We start from the raw sequence: 25,886 nt of genomic DNA, 5'->3' as shown, positions 1-25,886 counted from the left end.
GAAGCCTCTGCTGATTGGCTGAGCCTTGGTAGGGGGAGGGGCTTTATAAGGCAGTGGGCAAGCGACCAAGGAGCTTGCGAACAGGTGATTGCTAACAGGGAGTTTTGAGAGGGAGTTCTCCAGGTGAAGGAGAAGCAGATACAGGACTCTTGAGGGAAGTGTGTTTTGTTATTGGGGCTTTCTCAGTGTGTGCAGAGCTTGTGTTTGGTGTGTGGTGGTTTGTGGTTTTTTTTTTTTTTTTTTTTTTTTTTTTTTTTCCTCCTCCCCCCCTGTTTGAGTGAGGCTTTAGAGGGGGAGTTCTCCAGGTAGAGGAGAAGTAGATACAGGAGTCTTGGGAGAAGTGGGTGTTGTGCTTGGGGCTTTCTTGCTGTATGCTGAGCTTGTGTTTGTGAGTGAGGGTTGTGTGTTCTTTTTTGTTTATTTGTTTGTTTATTTATTTATTTATTTATTTATTTATTTATTTTCCCCTGTGTTTGAGAGTGAGGCTTTTTTTTTTTTTTTCCTTCCCCCCCTCCCCTTGATAGAGTTTGTGCTGTGATTGGTAGGGGCTGTGATTGGCAGGTGGAAACTGTTGGCTTCTAATTAAAGTTTGAATTGTAGAAGCCTCTGCTGATTGGCTGAGCCTTGGTAGGGGGAGGGGCTTTATAAGGCAGTGGGCAAGTGACCAAGGAGCTTGCGAACAGGTGATTGCTAACAGGGAGTTTTGAGAGGGAGTTCGGAAGGGGAGAGGGAAGGGCGGGAGGTTCTCTTGTCTTTCTTTTTAAATCCATTCTCCAGGACAGCAGCGATGGTTGATGATGCGTCTGCTGCTGTTGTTACCTGCACGGCGTGTGCCATGTTTGTCTTCCTCCCGGAAGAAAGAACGGATTTTATCTGCACCAAGTGCAAGCTGGTCGAGATTTTGGAAGAAAAAATTAGAGGACTGGAGGCCCAAGTGTCGACCTTACGCTTGATCAGAGAGGATGAAGACTTCCTCGATAGAAGGCAGCAATTGATCCTTCAAGCACAGCAGGCAGAAGAGCCAGAGAGGGCAGTACGCGACCAAGAGGAGAACTGGCAGCATGTAACTTCTAGAAGGGGAAAAAGGCCAGCACGGGATTCCCCCAATGCTATAGAGGTAAGCAATCGCTTTCAAGCTCTCTCCACAGGCTCTGCAGTGCTGAATGCTCTGGAAGGGACCTCACAAGGTAGAAACCAGAAGGGAGCACCATCTACTGAAAGGCATGGGATGCGTAGTCCTAGGGATGGGGGTTCCACGGCCACCACCCCCAAAAGGAAACGACGGGTGGTGGTGGTCGGGGACTCCCTCCTAAGAGGGACTGAGCCATCCCTCTGCCGTCCGGACCTGGAATCTCGAGAGGTGTGCTGCTTACCGGGAGCTCGCATTCGGGATGTCACTGAGAGGCTTAGCAAGCTGATCAAACCTTCAGATCGCTACCCCTTCCTGCTTCTCCATGTGGGAACGAATGATACGGCCAAGAATGACCTTGAGCGGGTTGCTGCGGATTATGTAGCACTGGGAAGAAGGATCCAAGACTTTGGAGCGCAGGTGGTGTTCTCGTCCATCCTCCCTGTTGAAGGGAAAGGACTGGGCAGGGATCGTCGAATTGAGGACGTAAATGCGTGGTTGCGCAGGTGGTGTCGCAGAGAGGGCTTCGGTTTCTTCGACCATGGGACTCTGTTCCGGGCGGAAGGATTGTTAGGAAGAGATGGAATCCACCTAACGAAGAGAGGAAGGAGCATCTTCGCGGGCAGGCTTGCGAACCTAGTGAGGAGGGCTTTAAACTAGGTTCGTCGGGGGACGGTGACCAAAACCCTGAGGGGAGTGGGAAAGTCAGATACCGGGAAGAAATGCATAGAGCAAGGAGCGAGAAAGGAGGACCCCAGTTTCGAATGGAGAAGATAGTGCAATCAACTGGTTACCTGAAGTGTTTGTACACTAATGCGAGAAGCCTGGGCAACAAGCAGGAAGAACTGGAGGCCCTGGCCCAGGCCAAGAAATATGATTTAATTGGGATAACAGAGACTTGGTGGGATGACTCGCATGACTGGAGCGCTGTCATGGAAGGGTATAGATTGTTCAGGAAGAATAGGCAGGGGAGAAAAGGAGGAGGAGTTGCACTATATGTAAGAGAGCACTATGATTGCTCTGAACTCCAGTATAAAGAGGGAGAAAAACTTGTTGAAAGTCTATGGGTCAGGTTTAAAGGAGCAAACAGCAGTGATGTTGTGGTTGGTGTCTGCTACAGGCCACCGAACCAGGTGGATGAGGTAGATGAGGCTTTCTTCGAACAACTGAGCGAAGCTTCCAGATCGCAGGCCCTGGTTCTCATGGGGGACTTTAATCACCCTGACATCTGTTGGGAAACCAATACGGCAGTACACAGGCAATCCAGGAAGTTTTTGGAGAATGTTGGGGATAACTTCTTGGTACAAGTGCTGAAGGATCCGACCAGGGGCCGTGCACAGCTTGACCTTCTCCTCACAAACAGGGAGGAACTAATAGGGGACGTAGAGGTGGGTGACAACCTGGGAAGCAGTGATCATGAGATGGTAGATTTCAGGATCCTGACCAAAGGAAGGAAAGAGAGTAGTAAAATACACACCTTGGACTTCAAAAAAGCAGATTTTGACTCCCTCAGAGATCTGATGGAAAGAATCCCCTGGGATGTTAACATGAAGGGGAAAGGAGTCCAGGACAGCTGGCAGTATTTTAAAGAAGCCTTATTGAAGGCACAGAAAGAAACCATCCCGACACGTAGCAAGAGAGGCAAACCTGGTAGGAGACCGGATTGGCTTACAGGGGAAATCCTTGGTGTACTTAAGCACAAAAAGGAAGCTTACAGAAAGTGGAAACTTGGACAAATGACTAGGGAGGAGCTTAAATGTATAGTTCGAGAATGCCGGGGGGTTATCAGGAAGGCGAAAGCGCAAATGGAGTTGCGACTGGCTAAGGATGTGAAGGATAACAAGAAAGGTTTCTACAGGCATGTCAACAAGAAGAAGGTGATCAGAGAGGGTGTGCAGTCCCTAATGGATGAAGGAGGTAACCTAGTGACAGAGGATGTGGGGAAAGCTGAAGTACTCAATGCTTTCTTTGCCTCTGTATTCACGGACAAGGTCGGCTCCTGGACTTCTGTGCTAAGCGACGCAAGATGGGAAGAAGATGGACAGCCCTTGGTGGGTAAAGAACAGGTTAGGAACTATTTAGAAAAACTAAACGTACACAAATCCATGGGTCCAGACTTAATGCACCCAAGGGTACTGAAGGAGTTGGCAAATGTCATTGAGGAGCCTTTGGCCATTATCTTTGAAAAGTCGTGGAGATCGGGCGAAATCCCGGATGATTGGAAAAAGGCAAATGTAGTGCCCATCTTCAAAAAAGGGAAGAAGGACGATCCAGGGAACTATAGGCCGGTCAGTCTTACCTCGGTTCCTGGAAAAATCATGGAAGGGATCATAAAGGAGTCCATTTTGAGACACTTGAATGAGAGGAAAGTGATCAGGAATAGTCAGCATGGATTCACAAAGGGCAAGTCGTGCTTGACCAATCTGATTAGCTTCTATGATGAGGTAACTGGCTCAGTGGACATGGGAAAGTCAGTGGATGTTATATACCTTGACTTTAGCAAGGCTTTTGATACGGTCTCCCACAATATTCTTGCCAGCAAGTTAAGGGAATGCGGATTGGATAAATGGACGGTAAGATGGATAGAAAGATGGCTAGAAGGCCGGGCCCAGCGGGTAGTGATCAACGGTTCGATGTCAGGATGGAGGTCGGTTTCTAGTGGAGTGCCCCAAGGTTCGGTTCTAGGACCGGTTTTGTTCAATATCTTTATTAATGACCTGGATGAGGGGATAGATTGCACCCTCAGCAAGTTTGCAGATGACACTAAGCTAGGGGGAGAGGTAGATACGCTTAAGGGCAGAGATAGGGTCCAGAGTGACTTGGACAAATTGGAAGATTGGGCCACTAGAAATCTCATGAGATTCAACAAAGACAAGTGTAGAGTCCTGCACTTGGGACGGAAGAATCCCAAGCATAGTTACAGGCTGGGGACCAACCAGTTAAGTAGTAGTTCTGCAGAAAAGGACCTGGGGGTTACAGTGGATGAGAAGCTGGATATGAGTCAACAGTGTGCCCTTGTAGCCAAGAAGGCTAATGGCATATTAGGATGCATTAAGAGGAGCATTGCCAGCAGATCCAGAGATGTCATTATTCCCCTTTATTCGGCTTTGGTGAGGCCACATCTGGAGTACTGTGTCCAGTTCTGGGCCCCCCACTACAAAAAGGATGCGGACGCATTGGAGAGGGTCCAGCGGAGGGCAACCAAAATGATTAGGGGTCTGGAGCATATGACCTACGAGGAGAGGCTGAGGGACTTGGGTCTGTTTAGTCTGCAGAAGCGAAGAGTGAGGGGGGACTTGATAGCAGCCTTCAACTTCCTGAAGGGAGGGTCCAAAGAGGATGGAGAGAGGCTGTTCTCAGTAGTGACAGATGGCAGAACAAGGAGCAATGGTCTCAAGTTGTGGTGGGAGAGGTCCAGATTGGATATTAGGAAAAACTATTTTACTAGGAGGGTAGTGAAGCATTGGAATGGGTTACCTAGGGAAGTAGTGGAGTCTCCATCCCTAGAGGTGTTTAAGTCTCGGCTTGACAAAGCCCTGGCCGGGTTGATTTAGATGGGATTGGTCCTGCCTAGAGCGGAGGGCTGGACTTGACGACCTTCTGAGGTCTCTTCCAGTACTGATTCTATGATAAGGGGATGGTTGGATGAAATAACATGATCTTGGTAACTAATTGACCATTCATTTCCAGTTGGAAATAGGTCAATGGAGGGATGATAGGAGTTGCTATAGGGAACTTTCTGGGTGTCTGGCTGGTGAGTCTTGCCCACATGCTCAGGGTTTAGCTGATCGCCATATTTGGGGTCAGGAAGGAATTTTCCTCCAGGGTAGATTGGCAGAGGCCCTGGAGGTTTTTCGCCTTCCTCTGTAGCATTGGGCACAGATCACAGCTGAAGGACTCTCTGCATGTTGGGGCCTTCAAAGTATTGGAAGGCTTCAATATCTGAGACATAGGTGAGAGGATTATTCTAAGAGGGGTGGGCGAGATTCTGTGGCCTGCACGGTGCAGGGGGTCAGACTAGATGATCATAATGGTCCCTTCTGACCTTAAAGTCTATGAGTCTATGAGTCTATGAGAGGATTCTGGCCTGGTGGAGAGGTGTAGAAGAGGGTGCAGGGTGTGGGAGGGAGTTGTGACCAAGAGGAGTAGGGAGAGGGGATACAGAGGGTTTGGGTGGCAACATGGGACAGGAGAGAGTGATGGCCTGGGGCAGGTAGTTGGGGAGAGAGGGGATGGAGTGTAGGTGCCTCCCAGCTAGCAGCCCTGCAGGAACCTAAGATATAGGCTCTCTGCCTGTCTGCTGCAATCCCTGGCTGGTCAAAATGTCTGGCTGATCCATGTTGCTCTGTGCTTGGCCGGTGAGATGGGGAGGGAGGGAAAACACTTTACATGCTGCCCCAGCCTCCAGCAAAATTTATCTGCTCCCAACGGCTGGAAACTGCCCAATGGAAGCTGAGGGATTTTGCTGGGGGCTGGGGCAGCACACAAAACCTCCCCTTCCTTCCCCAGCATGCAGAGCAGAGAGTAGCCAGCCATTTAAAGTGGCATGAGCTGCTCTGTGCCTAAAGGTTCCAGCGAAGCAGCCGGGGGCCAGATCTGGCAGCTTGGTGGGCCAGGTTTGGCCCACAGGCTTCTTCTTGCTCACCCCGTTCTAAATCTTCTGAGCCCCAGTGTGATGGCGCGTTGGGGGTCCCCTGTCTCCTGCACCCCAAAATGGCACAAACAGACTGCACCAGCCGGTGGAATAGAGGAAGTTTATTGCCTCTCCAGGATACAGCACAGCACAGATGGAATCTGGTCACAGAGCTGGGCTAGGATGCCTCAGGCCCCCTTGAGATGGGGGAGACTGGGCCCCTAAACTCCAGCCCCTTTCCCTAGGCTGTCTCCTCCATGCTCCCTCCTATATCATTTGTAGTAATAATTTTAGTTATGTACACTGTAAAACAAAAGGGTCCAATTCAGACTTGGGGAAGCAGATGCACTACAGTTTCTGAAAGGTTGATCAAATGGATGCTCTGGATGTTGTAAGTTTTAAAGGCACTGTGGATAGCTCTGTGATATACTCGGCTCAATGTGGGTAGCAATTGAAAAGACTAACAGGATGTTGGGAACTAATAAGAAAGAGATAGACAATAAGACAGAAAATATCATAATGGCACTATATAAATCAATGGTGTGACCCACGCCTCAAATACTGTATCCAGTCCTGGTTGCCCCACCTCAAAAAGGATCTAGAGGAATTGGAAATGGTTCAGAGAAGGCCAACAGACATGATCAAGGCTATGAAATGGCTTCAACACAAGGAGAGACTAAAAAAATTAGGGCTATTTATAGCTTTGAACAAAGATTAGTGGTGAGATATGTTAGAGGTCTGTACATTCATGTAGAAAAAGTGATATTTGTCCTTTCATACAATACAAAAACCAAGGGTCACATGATGAAATGATGCACTAGGTTTTGTACAAACAAGAAGAAATACTTTTTCACACAATGTACAATTAACCCATAGAACTCATTGCCATGGTATGGAATGATGGCCAAAGTATAACAGGGTTAAAAAAAAAACCTACTTAAGTTAATAGAGAATAGGTCTAGCAGTGATTATTGGCCAACATGGTCAGGGTTGTAATCCCCATACTTGGGGCAACTCTAACTCCTGACTAGTGATGTTAAATTCTCTGGAATAAACTTTTGGAGAATATTCTCGAGAATGTTCTTGAGAATATTCTCCAATGCGAGAATTTTGGAGAATTTTCTCCTAAATATGTGTTAAGTAGTTTTTAAAGAATTTTACTATTTATAATAATGTCTTTCTTTAATAAAACTTCAAGAATCATGAAAGTTTCCAATTGTTAAAATGAAAATTCGGAAAAGTAAAGAAAAAAAGACAGAGGTTTAAAATAATTGAACTTTTATTACTAATCTACTGTTGCAGGATACAAATATTGTTAACTTTCTGGATTCAATACAAGTCTAATCAGAATCTGCACTTTCCGAATCTGACCCATATACAGGCAGTCCCCGGGTTACGTACAAGATAGGGACTGTAGGTTTGTTCTTAAGTTGAATCTGTATGTAAGTCGGAACTGGCGTCCAGATTCAGCCACTGCTGAAACTGACCGCCAGTTCTGACTTATATACAGATTCAACTTAAGAACCCCAAGTGTCCCCAAGTCAGCCGCTGCTGAAACTGATCAGCGGCTGATTCCAGGAAGCCCGGGGCAGAGCAACTCTGCCTCAGGCTTCCTGTAGTCAGCGCTGGTCAGTTTCAGCAGCGGCTGAATCAGGACGCCTGGGGCAGAGCAGCTGGGGTGCTGCTGGGTTGCTCCAGTAGCACCGCTCCTCGGCGCTACTGGACCAACCCAGCAGCACCCCAGCTGCTCTGCCCCAGGTGTCCTGATTCAGCCGCTGCTGAAACTGACCAGCAGCGGCTGAATCAGGACGCCTGGGGCAGAGCAGCTGGGGTGCTGCCGGGTTGGTCCAGTAGTGCCCAGAGCAGCGCTGCGGGACCAACCGGCAGCGCCCCAGCTGCTCTGCCCCAGGGTCCACAACAAAAGCCTGGTCTGCTGGGGGGGAGGGGGGGCGCAGCTAGACCAGGAACACGGGGAGCAAAGCTGCAGCGGCAGCGGGGTGCCACGCCTCTGAGGCTTTGCTCTGGCAAAGCCTCAGAGGCGCGGGAACCCGCCGCGGCTGCGGCTTTGCTCTCGGTGTCCCTGGTCTGCTGGAGATGGTCCCCAGCAGACCAGGGGCACCGGGAGCAGCTTTTATCGCTCTGGAGGTTGAGGTGGCGGGACCGCTGCCTGCGAGCTCCGGGGCGAGAAAGCCCCGTTCGTAAGTGCGGATCCGACATAAGTCGGATCCGCGTAAGTCAGGGACTGCCTGTATTTCTATCTCTTCTTCTTCCTCATACATATCCTCTTCTTCGACTTCTTCTTCTTTCTCTTCAGCATCATCAATTTCTTCTTCCTCAGTTCTCTGATTCTGTTTCCTTTTTTCTCTTGGGGATTTCAATGGAGCATCATTTGGGTTTTTAAGAAGCTTTATATTATGGGCTATGAATGTCAGCTTGCCTGCCCTTTCTTGTGTTCACTTGTTTCTTTTTGCATTATGAATTATACTATAAGTACTGAAACTTCTTTCAGTTGTTGCCGTTATTGGTGGCATATTCAGTATGTTGATTGCTGCTTTCCCTAATTTTGATCCATAGCAAATACCTTTCCACCATATTACTGCATCTACTGAGCCAGCTGATATTGTTACATATGATTTTCCAAAAAAAAACTTCTTTAGCATGATACTGTGCAAGCTCTGCAATGACTTTTGCTGAGTGATCAGTGCCATACATTCTTGTGACTAATTTATCAATGAATTCAGTTCCTTGTATTTGTTCATTTCTAGTTAGGCACTCACTATTGAATTTTGGATCTAGAATATTTGCAGCATAGTGAATATCTTTTAGAGCCATATCTTTTCTTTTTTCAAAACTTTTTATCACATCCTGTTTTTCTTGTTTGGTACGTGGACTTTCAGGAAGTAGCCTATCAAAATGATTGCTTAATTCCCTGAAACATTCAGGAACTTTGCTCATTTTTGGCTGGTCAGATTCAAGCAGCGTAATCCATTTAACAAAAGGACTTATGAGTGCATGCAATTTTTGGACCCGTACCCAAAATACATCTTCAGCCAGGATTGAATTCCTGGTACGTTTGCTCAGTTTAGTCTGTAAATCTTCATGGACAGCAAGGCATTTTAAGACATTTTTTTAATTTCAATAAGCTTTTCAAACAATATAAAGTGAAAACCCACCTAGTTTTAACTGGCAATTTAAGTGCACAAGTTTGAGTTTTCTCTTTTTGAAATGCAGTAAAATGAGCTCGTAAAACTTGTGATTTGTTAATTTCCTTCACAATAGTTTTACAGGTAGCTTCAGTTTATTGAACAGATTTTAAGTTACTGATGTCTCCAATTAACAAATTTAGTGTATGAGCAGCACAAGTGTACATAGCAATGTGATTGTATTTTTCGTTAAGCATTGATAAGGATTTCACCATTGCTGCAGCATTATCAGTGACAATGGCACCAAATTTTTCAGTGCTTATTTCTGTCATTATTTCTTCCATATGGAATGCCATTTACTCAGCAGTATGGCGTTCAACATAGGTTGCCACTGTCTTGTAAAACACTGTTTGGGGTGTTGAAATAATAAAATTTATGACAGATTCATTTATTTGGTTGCTCCAAGCATCACACTGCAGTGCAAGAGAAAAGGCTTCAGCAATTTTTGTTTTTATAAGAACATCAAAATGTCGATATTCAGCTTCTAAAAGTTTGTTATAAAGTGTGTACCTGGATGGCATCTTGTAATATGGTCTTAATTTTTGCATGAAAGTACTCCAATCCTCGTTTTCAACCAGTGAAAGAGGTGATCCCAATGAGAATATCGCTCATGCAAAAAATTTATCCAAAACTTCATTTTCAGTTTCATTCATAGAATCAAAGTAGCGACTTATAGAGTGAGACACCTTGGCTGAACTAGATGTGGAAGGTGGTGATGTAAATTCACTAGCACTATCACAATGTTCTATAGATGTTGATGCAGCTGATGGTTGAGGTGATCTGCTTCTGGACTCTGAGAATTTTGTTGACTTTTCCTTGATATAAGCAGGGGTCTTCAAACAATTGGAAATATGCTTTCTCATCCTTGTTGTATTTCTGATGTATTCAGCCTTGCAGTACTTACATTCATATAACACTTTGACTTTAACTGTTTTATGAAGAAAATAATCCCACACATCACTTTTAGGCTTAGTTCTCCTTTTCATACTGATGAAAACACAATTACACCTTTCACAAAAGAGAATAAATGTGTTATTGCCTCTTTATATGCCTTTTGTGATGCTTCCAGAAAGTTTCATAACAGTCAGAATTCCTGACTCATGAATGTTCTAGAAGGTTCCACAGCATTCTGGAACGTTCTATAACGTTCTCAAACTATCTTAAATGATGAAGAAAGCTCTTTAACATTCAGGGTGTTCTAAAAGTTGAATACAATATGTTAGTTCAAGAGGAAATGAAAAATTAGAAAATTCTCAAAAATTCTCGGGAAATAATCGTTTGGAGAATATTCTCAGAATATTCTCGTTCTCAGAGAATATTCTCCAGAGAATATTCTCACTTCATATCACTACTTCTGACCAACAGAAGAAGACAGGGGGAATCACTACAATTGCCCTGTTCTGTACACTCTGGCAAACTCAGCATCAGTGACTTCCATGTAGCTAATGTAAATTGTAGTGCCCTAGGATCAAAACACCTTGAAGGTTCTGGACATAAACCAGGCTCTAGGTGAGGACACTACTCATTTCCCTTTCCTCCTACATCCCCTTCCAAATCTAATGAAGCACCTTTAACCCCTACTCCTCCAACAGGGATAATTTTGGTCCTGTACTAAAGTTTATAGAGGCCCTAGCTCCCCTCATTAGCTTGCCTCACTAGCGATATGGCCCTTCTGATGGGCAATAGGCCCTTTCCTCAGATCCTCCATTTTTGTTTCTCATTCTTATTCTTCCCTTGCTCGAAGAAATTTATAGCAGTTCTAATCCTGGATCTTATCATGAGCTTTGGAGCTGGAGGTTTAAAAGAGGATTTCACCTTGAGATCCCTTGTCAGGCTCCAGACCCTCTGGCTTCAGCATCGTGATCTCCCTTCGTTTCTTCTGAAGGTTCTTATCTTTTGTCTTGGAGTCACACATCTCAGCGGGGAAATTACTTCTATTTTCCTATTTCCAGCATCCATCAATGAAGACAGCGTCAGAGTTTAAGTTGATAATTGGCCCAACTGTTTTTTTCCTGCACTTGTTACACTAGACCCAATGCACTGAGATGATCCTGTCTATGGTGCAGGTTCTTACTCTGGGATTATGAGATACATATCTACATTTCATAGACATTTCACTGTCTACCTTGCAATAGGGCATTCACATGTAATACATACAAGTATAGAAATAACCACTAATGGGCTTATGTACATGCATCAGAAGACAGCAATTATTTTGAGTTTTTCACCTCCCAGCTCAAGACAAGTCAACTCAGCACTGGCATCCTACACCCAAACCCCTCACCCAGATCACAACCCCGTCCCTCACCTACCTTGCTCTTTACTATATCAGATGACAGGCATTTTTGCACCATAGAGGGCTTAAGATTGTAGGAAACTTTGTTAGTAGTTTTCTTCCCAAGCTGGCTAGACACACATGTGTCTTTGGCAATGAAATTATTTAGCAGGAGGTATTTGTTCATGCTGCCGCTCCATAAACAGCCCCTTCCTAAAGAGCCCAGTGATCCAATGGCACAGTAAGTGATAGCGCAGAGGTCAATACTGGGATCTGCCAAAATTCCAGATATAACGTTTATACCATTTTAAAATAGACACAGAGGGCCTGAGTCACCCTGTCTTGTAGCTCGTGTAGTTATGTGCATGTGTATAAATTTGGTGCAAATGAGCATAAAACACAACAGCTGGGGAAGTTGAGTGCAGAACAGCATTTTAGTAGCAGTTTGCACTCACTTTGCAGTCACGTAAAACATTACACAATGGGGAAGAACGCCAAAATAAGATGGGTAGAAACTACATGTAAAGGTGAATTTGTTACCTAATTTCAAAAGATCTCAGAAATCACTAGGAGGAATGGCTCTCTCTAGCTAATTTTTAATTGTTTCTAAAGCTAATATGACATTTGAAATAAAATATGAATGAGGATCCCACTAAGGAAAGATTGCAATGTGCATATAAATGTCAGTACCCAGTTGTATACAGTACACTGGAATTTTAGCGATGTAAGAGGCATTTTAGGTTCTGTGCTGGAGGCTGGAGGTCAGCTTGGTTGCCGTGGAGAAGGTTAGAACTTGTAATATCTCAGGACTAGGAAAACATGATGAATTAAACCAGTTTCACAGCTTTGAGAGTAGTGGTTTTGCCCTAGTTACCTCAGTGTTTCAGGTCTCCATCTAGATTTCAATGTGAAGTTTTTACCCTTCAGTGTTGAGCTAGGATGTCAGTGAAATGAGAATGGTAATTAGCATTGTATGTTTTACAAGTGGGGAGCTCACGGTGTTTTTGTGATCCCAGGGCTGACTGTGTGCAGAGCAATTTAATGGAAGCCGAGGTTTGGTTTGGTTTTTCTTTAGTCCAGAGAACAAAAAGAAACGTCTCAAGGAAAGTGTAAAATGGAATTCAAAAAGAACAATAGAATTTGGTTTGATTTGTTTAATTCTGAAATCAAGGTCACTTAAAAGTACTACAGCTTTTATTTGTTTTAATTTTTTTTTTTTTGGCAACATCTTTCTTTTCATTTGATGGTCCTGTCATCCCCAGAACTGTGTATGTTACAGATCCTGCCTGTATTCAAAGCTGTTATTAAGTGGAGTCTTTTAGATTTTAGAGAAATGATAATGGTTCCAAAGATGACAGAAAGTGGCAGCTGGTGACAAAAAACCCCCTTGATAAGACGACAACAGTAAATCAAACTACCGCCACTTTTTCGTTTCATGTTTGTTAATACCACCTCGCCTTTTGAAGTTTAAAGCAAGGTTCAAAAGAGCCAGGTGCTGAATCATAATATTAAAGCAAGTAAGGAGCTCCATGAAAGGGAGGAGATCTGAGAGGGGAAAGCAACAAACACAGCTTTCAACTGCCTTTTGTCGGCCTTTCTGCAGATGTCACCAGTTGTTATCCCCAGCAGAGGCTTCAAGCTTGTAGCAGTGCCTCTGGCTGATTCCAACTCAACGTTTCAAGTGTCAATCAAAAAGGAAGGACGCAGCTTAGGTCCTGGTCATTGTCCTGTGAAAAGAGCCAAGCATTTAACATTGATTTAGCTCCCTCAATATACAAAGATAGAGCCAGCTTTGTGCAGCAAAAGGGCCTTTGGCAAGGTTGCTTGTAGAGCAATTCCATCGCATCCGATGTTCCTTGGTTTAGCTGTCACACTGCAGTGTCTGGAGTCCTATGAAAAGTTATTCAGGAATGAGTGAGCAAATTAAAAAGAAATAGCATGCTCTTCTAAATAGCAAGGCAGGCTAGAGAAAACATTTTTAATGCCATTTAGCCTTGAAAAGCAGTTTTGATAAAAGTATTTTATGCCTTTAAATACCATGCAACAAGGAAAATAACACATTTTAGGATGAGAGAAAGCCCATCTGCAGCCCCTTTCCTTTGGACTTAGGAGCAGTTCTGCCACAGTATATTTTTGGCCAACTTTGTCTCAAAGCTTCTTCTAATCTTTGCTGTCCATTCCAAGCCCCTGTTCACAAAAATCCAGCTTGATTTCCACTGGTGTGGTCACACCCTATTCTTGTTGCTATTTTCTTCAAAAATCCCATTTAATTAATTATTGTATTCCTAGTCATGGCACTCCCAGTCTGGTTTTGATTCTGAATTGCTGATGACTCAATGGGAGTTATGCAAAGCACTTGCCATTGTCATGGAAATAACACATCTCTAAAAACGTCTAGCAGCCCTAGGGTGGGGAATAGGTCCACACACATGTGGCAAGACCCACACTTATGAGCTGTAAATGGAGGAAACAGGAGAAACAAGCCACTGATGGAAAAAAATGTTTTATTTTTAAAAAGAATCAATGCAAAACAATTAAACCTGGGCAGTTTAAAGTGATATTAAACTCATGAACACAGTTATTTGTAGAGAAGCTCTATCTGTTGATAGCTTATTTCAGTACAGGGTTTCAGGCATCTTCCTTCTCAACACCTAGAATGAGCCACTGCTAGGTCACATCTAAGATATGAGCTAGAAGTGAGATTCCCCTACTGAAATGCACACACGTTAACTCTCATTGAGCCTGTACAAGTATAACTAGCAGTGTAGTCAAAGTGCCGTGGGCAGTAGGAACAGATACATGGCTTAGCTTCATTTGGACTGAACATGCCTCTGGTGACTGCTACCTGTGCTACCCTGGCTACATCTGGAGAAGTGTGGGTTGTGCCCACAAAAGCCCATGATACCATCTACATGTTTTGTTAGTCTACAAAGTGCTACTAGATAATTTGCTGTTTTTTAAGTTTTTCCTGTTACAGACTAACTTGGCTACCCCTCTGAAGATTTTTTACATTGCTGTTGTTACTCACACTAGCTTTTGAGACCTAGTGCGAGTACATGAACCCAAGTAGGGGAATGATACCCTGGCTTGTAATGTAGACATAGCCTCAGAAATGGGATACTGGACTAGATGCACCACTAGTCTAGTCAAATATGTCATTATTATGGTCCCAATATGTCAGAGTCCTTATGCACATGCCTAACTTTAAGCCTATGAGTAAACCTGGTAAAAAGATAAGAAAAATGACTTTGTGGAATAGGTCAACATTTTGAAGTTGTTTCCATTTTGCATTGTTCTAAAGGAAGGCATTTGCTGTTTAAAAAATGATTATTTTGATCAGAGTGGTGTTTGAAATATTGATAAAAATGTTGGATAAAAAAAGAAAGGAACAAGATCTCTCATGACCTTGCCCTCTTCCCACTCCACTCTTCTTTCCCACCTGTTCCACTGAGTTTTGCTCCTTGGCTGTTTTTGGCATCATGGATTATACATTGATCATTCTTGAAATCTGTTCCTCCTTTACCTTCTGAGGGTATGTCTACACTAGCTCGTTAATTCGAACTAGGTGGGCAAATCAGGCAACAGGAGTTGCAAATGAAGCCTGGTATTTAAATATCCTGGGCTTTATTTGCATGTTCCCGTCCGGCTGCCATTTTAAAATCCCTCTTAGTTCGAATGAACTGCCCATGGCTACATGCGTCAGTTTAAAGTTAATCCGAACTAAGAATTTATTTGCCTGATTTGCCTACCTAGCTCAAATTAACGAGCTAGCGTAGACATACCCTGAGACTCTATTCTTTTCTAGTTTTTTGGCTACCTTCTTAATTATTCCTTCGGTGTCTAATTTGCTGTGTTCTTTCCCACCTTTTTCCTGCTCCCTTCATAGGGTATCCACCAAGGCTCTGTCCTTGGTCCAGTCTGCTTTCTTATCTACAGTCTCTAGGTGCTTTTATCCATTCCCATGACTTCAGCTGCCTCCTTTAATCTGGTAACTCACACACTCATCTGTCTGCATCTAACCTGTCTCCCTCCGTCCAGTCCCTCATATTGGCCTGTCTTTCAGACAGGTTCTCCTGTGTGTGCTATCATCAATTTAAACTTCCCATGGCTAAAGCTGAACTCATCTCCCAAGCCCTGCTTTTCCTGCCTATCTCATCACTGACATCAACACTGTCCCAGGACAATCATGTGGGTGTCAGACATGATTCGGTCCTCCCTCTTTAACACCATGCATGCAGGCTTATCCAAATCTTGCTGCTGCTTCCTCCAGAATATTTCCAAGATCTAGCCTTTCTAAATGTCCATGGAACAAAAGCTCCCATCTTAACTTCTCCTTAACGATTGCAGACTTCTTCTCTGACCGTTTTTATACTGATCTTGCCTTTTCAAGTCCAGCCATAACCCTACTACTAAGCACCTCTGCCTGGCATAGTTTTTAATAAGTCTCTCACATAACACAGCCTGATTTGCTCTAGGATAGTGGTTCTCAAACTTCATTGCACTGGACCCCCCTTCTAACAACAAAAATTACTACATGACCCCAGGAGGAGGGACTGAAGCCTGAGCCCACCCAAGAGCCACTGCCCCAGATGGGGAGCAAAGCCCAAGCGCAGGAAGGGGGCCTGTAAACTGAGCCCCACCAGCTTGAGTGGAGGGGTTTGGGTTTGGACCCTGGGCAGAGGGGCTAAGGTTTTGACTTCAGTGCCGGGTGGAGGGGCTCCTGCTTCAGTTCTGGGCCCTAGCAAGTCTAACCACAGGCCTGGCAAACCCATTAAAACAGGGTCTCAAACTTTTTTGGGGTCCCAACTCAGAGATTGGGAACTGCTGCTCTAGGAACTGGATGCGCAAGAACTCAATGTCTTTCACTTAACAGCACAGTTCTAATCGTGTCAAGCACCCCCCTTCATTTGGGATTAAGAGCCAGATGAAGGATTTCACCAGATTGTCCCTGCAGAGGGCAAAATTCCAGCCACACATGCACCGGTGGTGAACTGTGCTCAGGAGAGCCAGAGGTCCCTGGACATCCAGGTCCCCTACCCCACTGCAGAGTGCATGGTCAGGCTGTTGCAGAGCCATGGACCTGGGAAACTGGGATTCCCCAGCTGCCTGCTAGGCAGAGTTCCTTTGGAACCCACCTACAATTTGATGCAAATGTGTTGAACCTGAAGGGTCACAAAAATTTGTTTCCATGGAAAATTTTTGACCAACTTAAATCTTTGGTGGAATAGTTGAGCCAGCTGTCTCTGCTCTTAAAATTGATCTGTCTGCATAGTAACTTCAGTGCTAGAAAGGGTCCCCATGGCACTGTTGCTAGAGATACTCAGCCTTGTAGCTAGACTCTTCCTATCACATCCCCACTTCACATAGGAGCTGTCTTCCAAAGCCAGCCCTCTACCTGAATTAGTCACTTACCAATTAAGGGGCAGATTCTCCACTACACTTCTGTACCTTTGTACTATCTGGGTGATGCAAAACAGCTGTAAACCCAGCTCAATTGTCTGGTACCCTCTTGAACTTGGAGTTGTTCTGATGTAGTGATAAGCCTGTCCTTAACAGTTAAAAAAAGAAAAAAAATTATTTGAAGTTAATACTGCATCATTGGCCATATGCTATGGTAGCATTCTCTTACTAGTTTCTTGTTTAGTGCTGGTACAGGAAAATGGAGATGGAGTTAAGGTTCTGAGTATGTACCAATAAAAAGGGCAAACTATGTTACAGAGATTCTGTAACAATCCCAAAGCCAAGCCTTACCTAGCCAGGAAGTAGTGTTAAAATTTCAATTAAAAGAAATCACTATTAAGGTAAGAACAGCACAGTTAAGACACCCAAATATCCTTAACTCTGCCCTTCAATGATATTAAGAGGAGAAAAGCATGATAAAAAACCAAATGTATTTTTTTTAAAGTCAGTTTATACTAATCAGGGGGCAACAAACACTAAAATGCTTCAGTCATAATAACACATATCAATATAAGGCAGAGTTAATATTTGGGTTCTTTCTCTCAGTTTCCCATTCAATCTGCAGACTTTTGCCTCCTCTTAGACCCACAAAGGGATTTAGGTGCCTAACAGCTACTTAAGGTATTTAAATCCATTGTTTAGATCCTCAAAACCTGCTTTCAACTGCCACTTACCTGCGTAGGCACATACATTTCCCAGGTGTCCACGTTTCTGCTGATGGTCATGCTTATAGCCACTTATATCCTGACATCTAATAGCTGGGTCAGACCTAAGCCCTGGCAGGATTCACAAACTAGGCGTTCTCCCACCTGTCTTTCCTGTGGGATCCAACCCAATAAGTGCTCTCAGAGGCCATCTCGGGCCACGCCTACCAGATTAGGATGTGGATGAGGAGGTGTTGGCAGATCTCCGCCTTTTTACCCCTAGTTCAGAGATTACAACAACTTCCCTACCCCACACACAATGTGGGAGATTCATATTCAAGGTCCAGTTCTGTCTGATGTGGAACAGTGATGTCAACCCACGTCTTGGTCTCACCTCCCAAGTAAGGGCTTCTAACAGTGGGCATGAGGAATTGCTCTCCTTTTCTCCTATTGCAGCTCTTGCACTTTGTATCAACACCTAAATATTCACTGGATCACATAGGGGGAAAGAATGACACTATAGCTCAGTGGTTAGAGCATTCACCTGGGACAATGGCCCTGCTCTAGTGAATATTTAATTACTTTATACACAGTGGAACAGAAAATAGGTACTGCCTTCCAGCGCAAAGGGCGGGGCTTATGTTACACTCCTTTCTTCTGCATTGTATTGGTAAGCTTACATGGTGCCTCATTCCACTTGCTGGCTTTTGGGATTCCTATTCTTAGGCATTTGACTCTCCCCATGCCTTGTATAGGAGCTTGGTACCTAACTCAAGCTGTGAATTCCAGGGAAGCTAAAATGAAGTGTTGTAAACTGACCCTAAATCTCCTTTGTGCATCTAGCTCTCCCTGTTCTTACCCTCTCATCTGCACCTCTTGCTTTACTCTTACAAGGCCTCATTTCAACTCTTTCCTCCCTAACTGAGCCAAAGTCAGTGCTAGTGTATGAAAGTGTAACTCCACTGAAATCAATGGAGCTTTCTCTGCCAACACAAGGACTGGGGTTGGTCCATTATGGAACAGTGGGTGGCTAGTGAAGTCCTGGCAGTGCACTTCTTTAGCCAACTCTATTTAATAACATAGACTCCCTGGGAATTACAAATCACTGAGATTGCTTCACTGCATTGTTTGCCACCATCTCTCCTACACTGCTCTGCCTTCCCTACCTATTCACTCCAAACCTTCCTTCCACTGATGTGGAAACCTCTCTAACTATGGCATGTGTGAAACACTCAGTCCCCTTGAAGGTCAAAGCAAATCAAATCCCAGGAGCACATTTCTCTGAGTGACTAAACACAAGTATATTGCACACCAGTTTCAAAACTTTTTTGAACAGCGATGCTCTACATTATCTTGGAGGTCATCAGATAATGCATTTGTGTTCTTCCTCCATTGTGTGAGTTAATGCTTCTGGTTGTTATTGTGTCCTGTGGAAATAATAGCTTCTGGTCACCACAGGTTACTATATGCAAACAGAAGAATAAGCTGAGTCTAAGAATAACTGCTTTGCTAATGCACAAACCATTATACATCTAGTTGCTTCTGCCTTATCTATAAAAAATGCTGGTTTAAGAGAACCAGTCAAAAAACTCAATACTATCTTGGGAGTGTCAGGAATATAACAGTTGAGGTTTGGTTCATAATTTCATTTTATATAAGGACTTCCTTTCTTAACTATAAATGATAATATACTATCAACCTAGGTATTCTTTGGTTATTACTGTTAAAGACAAATAACCAAAGCACAGAAAAATAAAGTTTAATTTGCTTTTATTTCCACTCAATATTTTTACTGTTCCTTCATTAGCAAAACCCCAGCGTGTACCCTCTGTGATAAATATTTAGGTTCCACTGTTCCCCTATCAACACCCAGTTAAACTTTCCCATGGAGGAGGGGTTATCCTTTACCACACCAAAAGGACAATCATCATCATGTCTTATTATTTGCTTCTGACTGAAGGCCTTGTGTTGGTAACTGAATATGTCCTGCAGAAGATACCAGCTCATTACTATCGATCTCTGCTGCTAGTGCCTTTTAAGATAATAATTTAGTAACACTTTTATCTTGTCCATCTCTTGCATGTAAAACTCTCCAAGAGATTGACACGAATTAATTTTCAAAATGTCCCTATGAGATAAGTACAGGTTGGACCTCCCTGGTCCAGTACACTTGGGACATGACTGGTCCCAGATGAAGGATTCTGCTGTACGAGGGGAGCTTATATCTGGCCCCTCTTCTCCTGGCCCTCCCAGCCCTTGACTGGTCACTGGCCTCTTGTACACACACACATACGCACCCCGCAAGTGCCAGCCCGTTGCCCTGCTGGTCTTCCTCGCCAATTCCCTGCTTAGCTGGGCAGCCCAGCTCCAACCCAGCTCCTCCTGCGTAATGGGCTCCTAGTCCTGCTGGGCAGCCCTGCTGCCATGCACTAGGCTCCGGGTCCCACCGGGCAGCCCTGCTGTTTCATGTCAGGCTACAGCCCCACTGAGCAGGCTAGCTGGGTTGCTACTGGCAGCCCAGATGCATAGAGCCCAGCCACCAGCCCTCATCCGGGGCTCCCTGGTCCTGGAACATCCATCCGAACCTTGGGTATGGCTGGATCAGAGGGCAACAACTCCAGCCTGTGTCAGTGGAAGCTGCAGGTGCTCAGCCTCCCTGATAACAAGGACCAATGTGTTTCAAATTGGGTACTTAAAATCTGAAACTCCACAAATTCATGTGACTTCAACTGGCTTGTTCCATCTTTAAAAGTTTTCCGATATATTGTCCTGCCTGTCACTATAATTCCAACCATTACATTCCAATGTATTTCCCAAGCATCTTTTCCAGCTCTTTGCATCTCTTTCATCATGCATACAAGTCCTCATAATTCTAGCTCACATTTACAACTGTGCAGTATGGACATATTTTGAAGTCTTATTTAAACAAATCCTTTCATGGCACTCATTGTCCTGATCATTTTCCTACAGGATCTCCTTTAAATCATCATTCTTCTTTTCTCCTTGCCTGATTTGGTCCAGTGCTACATTGCCACATTACATATTACTTTATAGAAACTCAATATTCCCAATCCCAGTGCTCAGTCATGAGTCAGCACCCCAAAATCATGAGATTTTAATAATATACGAGGAGCTGTTTTCATTTGCCTTCTGGATTTTTCACCTTCAGGATTCATATTTTTCAGCATTTCACCACAATCACTAGGACTAGAAACATGCTTTAAAAATGAAAGCTGAGACTTTGTTATATTCAGATGACTCCAGGGGAGAGGCTTTAAGACAAGCACTAAATTTTGTGTGATTTGCTTTAAAATCATGAGCGTGACACTGCACCTGAGAAAACAAGACGTGGTCCTGAAACAAGTGACGCGTGTGATTTTTTTTTTCCCCCCATACGTAGTTCCATTGATTCCAAGGGGATTATGTACACAAATAAAATTAGTCATGGATGTAAATGCTTGTGGATCAGACTCTAACACAGTAAGATATTTTTAAAATAATCACCAGTAAAAATAAAACTATGCCATATATGCAAAACCTCTAGAACCATTTCTGTCATAATGCAGATCTGACAGTTACTCTAGCAAGAAGTTTATTATAAATAAAATAGTTAGATAATTTACACTGCTTTTTTTAAAAAAAATTCTAAGGCCAGATCTTCTGCTGGCATAAATGGTATAGCTCCAGTGACTGAGATCACACGGATTAAAGTTCAGCAGGATGCAGGTAACATACGGATAGACATTTATGACGCTTCAGACAGCACCATCTTCTAACTCTATCATTGATTTTAATGGAGTTACACCAATTCTCACCATGGAGGATCTGGCCTCATATTTCTTAACTACTAGGAAGACCATATAAGCACATCATAATTTCTCTGTGAGCCCTTTCAATCCCCTGTCTCTATCTTTTTACCTTTCAATCAATACTCCTGACATTCTATCCAAATGTTGCTCTGCTGAAATTCAATGTCCCAATTTTGGTCGCATTAAGTCCTAATTATAAAGCCAACTGGATTTCATCATTGTGTGAATGCTCTTGCACTCATTTTTTGTAATCACATTCATTGTGAAACTCAAGGCTAAGTCAAGAATTGCTGCCTTTTTACGGTTCCCTCTTTTATAAATGTTGTGTTAGAAAGCCGTCCTTACCACTTTTGTTGTCATTGCTTCTGGGCTTCTCTCCATTTACTAGTGCACTGGCCTTCTCTCACTGTACCCTCTCAGTACATTCAGCATCCTTTTATGCATGTGCTTTTAAAGAAAATCTTGGGACAATTAAAGATATGAAATACAGGACTGCATTCATTGTTCTCGCTTTTTAAAAGGTTTAATCACACTTAATGGCTCTCTTGAAAACTTGAATTTTCCATTTTGATGGGTTTTTTACCCACTGAGGAGTTTACTAATAATCTTGTCAAGCGTTTTCTCCTTAAATGAGCCATTCAATAAGATTTATGCAGAACTGTAAAGATTGAGAGGGGGAGGCTGAAACCCACTTAAACTGGGTTCAGAGGTGTCTTTTCTCCAGGGTTTGTAAGTCCAAAATGTAATTATAAACAGAAAGGGGGAAATATTCCTATCCCACTTGCAAGACGCTAAAAGGGAGCGTGCAGAAATCCCTGAAATGTCTTAGGTCCCTCTGCTGAGACAAATCTAGGACAATTGCTCCTTACCTTGAAAGCCTCACCTGCAAAATCTACCAGAATTCAGTACTTCCCTCTATTATTCAACAGCAATACAGATCCATTGCAGGAACTGGTGAGATTCCACAGACTGATGTGCCAGAAGTATGCAGATGATACTTGTTTCTCCATCTCCTTTATGTCAAACATAAACAGAGCTATCTTTCAGTTCTCTGCATGCCGAGCCAAAATCAGCACCTGGCTGAAGAGCAGCTGACTGAAGCTGAACCCAAGCAACAACTGAGGAGATGCTGATACAAAGAGAGAAGCCGTTTAAACAATTCCTCTGCAACATCACCCATTATCAAGGGCATCTAACCTCAGATAGTTGTCAGTCTGCAGCCTTGGAGTAATGGGGACTGTATTGGTAAGGTTTGCGCCAGCTAACCACAATGGGCAGTGTACTGGGCAGCTACTGTTCTTGTACCCAGCCATTTGGGGACCAGACCTAGGGTACGTCTACACTGTGCAGCTATATCCCACAAAAGCTACCCCATCTCTTAACAAGCTGCCCATTATTTCAAATAATGGACATGCTCTTTTGGCATCCCAGTAACCCTCGTTCCACGAGGGTTAAGGGATGTCTCAAAATAGGGCGTTCTTCCAAAATTTGGTGCTGTGTACACACACCAAATTTCAAAATAAACTATTTCAAAATAGATTCGAAATAAGTCACGCAATTTGTGTAGCACAAATTGTGTATCTTATTTCAAGTTTAAGCTGCTGTGTAGATGTAAATCTTAAGGCCCTTAAACACTTAGGCCCATATCCTCAAAGATTTTTAGGTGTCTAACTCCCACTGATTTCAATAGTGAATATGTCATTGTCGTAGGAATAAAAAGAAATTAAGAAAGTACCCCAAATTAGAATAAAGCAGCAGTTAAAAGCAACACCAGATTCAAAACTCTCTGGAAACATGGAGGAATATCCAGAGGAAGTTCAGTCAGCAGTTCACTCTATTTACAAGCAGTGGGAACCAGAAGAAAGGAAAACTTTCAGGAGGTAGTGTGGAGGGGCGCGGCGTTGACACAGCCCTCCCCCGAGGGCCACGCAGGGTCCTCTGTCCTCCCCTCTGGTTTCCCTCACCCGAGGTCTTGTCCTCTTCGTGCTCCCCAATTACCCCAGCGCCCTGCCCCGAGTCTGGCAGGGTCGGTCCACATTCATTCAGCGGTGAGTGGCGCCCGCGGCGGCGCGGGGGGTAGGGGACCTCGGGCCTGCCCTCACTCTGAGCCCCGACCCAGGGCCCTAAGGTCTGGGGGAATGCGCTAATCCCCTCAGTCCTGGTTGGTGGGGGACAGAATCCCCTCAACACACCAACCCCCCGGGTTTCCACACCCTGCCCTGGGTCGCTTCCTACCTCCCCTGCCGGGCCGCCATGACGACTGGGTCTCGAGGGTCTGTGCAGACGGGGTTTGAGGTGCCGCTGTCCGCCCGTCGTCCTCCTCCCGGCTGCACGTCTTCCTCCTCTTGGCTCTGGTGGCAGCGCCTCTTTTAAGTGTCCCGCTGCCCTGACGTCCTCCGTAGCGGGGCAGGCACGCTCCCTCCGCTGGAGCGGCTGGCCCGCCAGGGCGCTGGCGTAGGTCAGCGCCATGGGCAGTGTCGGCATCCGGCACTCTGGCGCGGCTGGGGAAGCGGCGGCGGTGTCGAGCGCAGCTGATCGGGGCTGCCGCTCGGCCCTGCCCGCGGCAGAACAAGCCGCACAGGGTAGGAGCCGGCGCGGGGCCGCCGCTTCTCCCCAGCAAGCCAGTGACGGCGCCTGGTTAGTGCGGGGCGCAGGGGCTGCCCCGTCACAGGTAGCTTTATTTTGATGGTGGCTGACCCTTAAGCACTTGATGGCTATGTCTAAACTTGCAGAGCATCTACACTGCACGCGCGTTCTTCTGCAAGTAAATTTACAGTAAAGCGTTGGAAAACAGGGCTTCTTCTGGAAGAGTTATTCCTCTTCCCCTTTCCCCCCGAGGAATAAGCCCTTTTGCACAAGAGCTCTTCCAGAAAAAGGCAGTGTATACAGGCAACATGAATTTCTTGCGCAAGAAAGCCCTATGGCTAAAATGGACATCAGCGCTTTCTTGCGCAAGAGAGCGTCCACACTGCCATGGATGCAATTGCGGAAAAGCACATCTCTTGTGCAAAAGCACATGGCAGTGTGGACACGCTCTTGTGGAAGACCTTCAGCATCCTTTTATGCATGTGCTTTTAAGCCTGCAGTGTAGACATAGTTGATATGTTTAATAGTTCATTTACCTCAGGCAGAGGAGGCTGACTAAGTGCAATGTGAAGAGTCTAAGCACTTCATATAATAATCAATCATAGTCAAGAGACATTTTTCTTCTTGGATTCCTCAGTGCAATCAGATGCTCTAAGAGCCATCGCAGCAAAATACTCCTTTTTCCAACTGTGTCTGACCAGAAAAGCAAGTCCTGTGCTATCCGCTATAGACCATATCATGATGATCCAAGCGCTTCTGATTTCTGGGCTTTATCATATTGAGAAACGAAGCCACACTTGAAGCCACACTGTAAAAGCTCCAAATCATTCAAAACATACCCACCTACCCCAGTAGTAACAGATCTCAGTGCTCTGCTCTCTGCATTGGTGCCCCCATTGAATACAGAATCTGTCTTTATATTTATGGCATTGGCCTTAGCTACCTGAATGATCACATCTCCTTCCATCAATGTGACCTCCCATGACATTTCACTGGAACAATCTGAACTGGTGACCAATAGGGGAGGCTTGTGAGCGTGGGAAATGGGATTTTCACAGCAGCTGGACCTTGACTGTGGAATTCACACTTGCAAGTTATAAGAACTGTCAAACATAACGCTTTCAGAACTAAATGGAAAACTCATTACTATGACTAGCTTTCTCCAAATTGGGGCGGGGGGGGGGGGGGGGAGAGAAAATATGCATCCATTTACACATGAAACCATACAAAATGCAAACAAAAGAGCATAAACCAATAGACAATCTATAAACTACAGTCTGGGAAATGACAGAAAGAGAGAGAGAATTTTTTTTGTTTATACATTTACATAATTGGCAGTCACTCAAATATTTAGGTGATGGTGGGCAATATATATAAATAGGTGCAGAGATAGGGAAATTAAAATTATCAGTTAGATGCTGTAGGACTAGTATTTTATCTGTATGTCTCAGAGTTTATGCCACAACAATAAATCCTGAAATAGATTAGATAAGGTAGATCTGCTATGCCAATATTCACCTAAATATTTTGGGCCTGTTCCCAATAAAGTTAATGAAAATAAAATCAGGCCTTTATTGTTTCTATGCTATCAGTGAGTCTTTACTGCACATGAAGCAATTCATTTTTTATACTAGTCTGCCAAAGTGGGGTTTTCAAAGGGTATATCTACACTAGCCCCCTAGTTCGAACAAGGGAGGCTAATGAGGGCGACCAAAATTGCAAATGAAGCACGGGATTTAAATATCCCGTGCTTCATTAGCATGTTCCCGGGTGGTCGCCATTTTGGAAATTGACTATCCTGGAAGAACTGCCCGTGTCTACACGCAGTAGAGAAGGGCGATTCTGAAATAAACCCCTTACTTCGAATTAACAATTAAACCTCCTGGAATGAGAACAGAAACAATGTCATCGGGGATGCTGAACTGACCAATGCAGTGGACAGTCACAGTAGTGGCAATGGGTTGTTCCCAAAGTAATATTTTGCTGATGAAGTTTGTGGAAGTAAAATCACAGACATTCAAGAATTTTAACTTTGGGTGAATGGAAAATGAGATGAAATGTGTAGTTTAACATTCCTTATGTTGCCTTGCATTGCATGCTTTACACCAAAAGTAGTTCTATTGACTCAACAGAAGCCCCCATTTAAA

The 25,886-nt window shown here is 44.3% G+C and overlaps 1 long non-coding RNA gene across 3 annotated transcripts in view; it reads right to left on the bottom strand.

Moving 5' to 3' along the window:
- Window positions 1–12,002: 12,002 nt before the first annotated feature.
- Window positions 12,003–25,886, bottom strand: part of LOC106731469 (uncharacterized) — a 180,900-nt gene continuing 167,016 nt past the window's right edge. Inside the window, exon 5 of one of the 3 annotated variants that reach the window (XR_012902922.2) lies at window positions 12,003–13,130. This is a non-coding gene — a long non-coding RNA (uncharacterized LOC106731469). The remainder of the gene's footprint in view (window positions 13,131–25,886) is intronic. The other 2 variants (XR_012902923.2, XR_012902921.2) reach the window with 2 other exon arrangements.

Source organism: Pelodiscus sinensis, chromosome 3 (genome assembly GCF_052426305.1).
Source record: "Pelodiscus sinensis isolate ZL-2025 chromosome 3, ASM5242630v1, whole genome shotgun sequence".
Lineage (NCBI taxonomy): Eukaryota > Metazoa > Chordata > Testudines > Trionychidae > Pelodiscus > Pelodiscus sinensis.
This window is presented reverse-complemented; position numbering and strand designations above follow the sequence as displayed.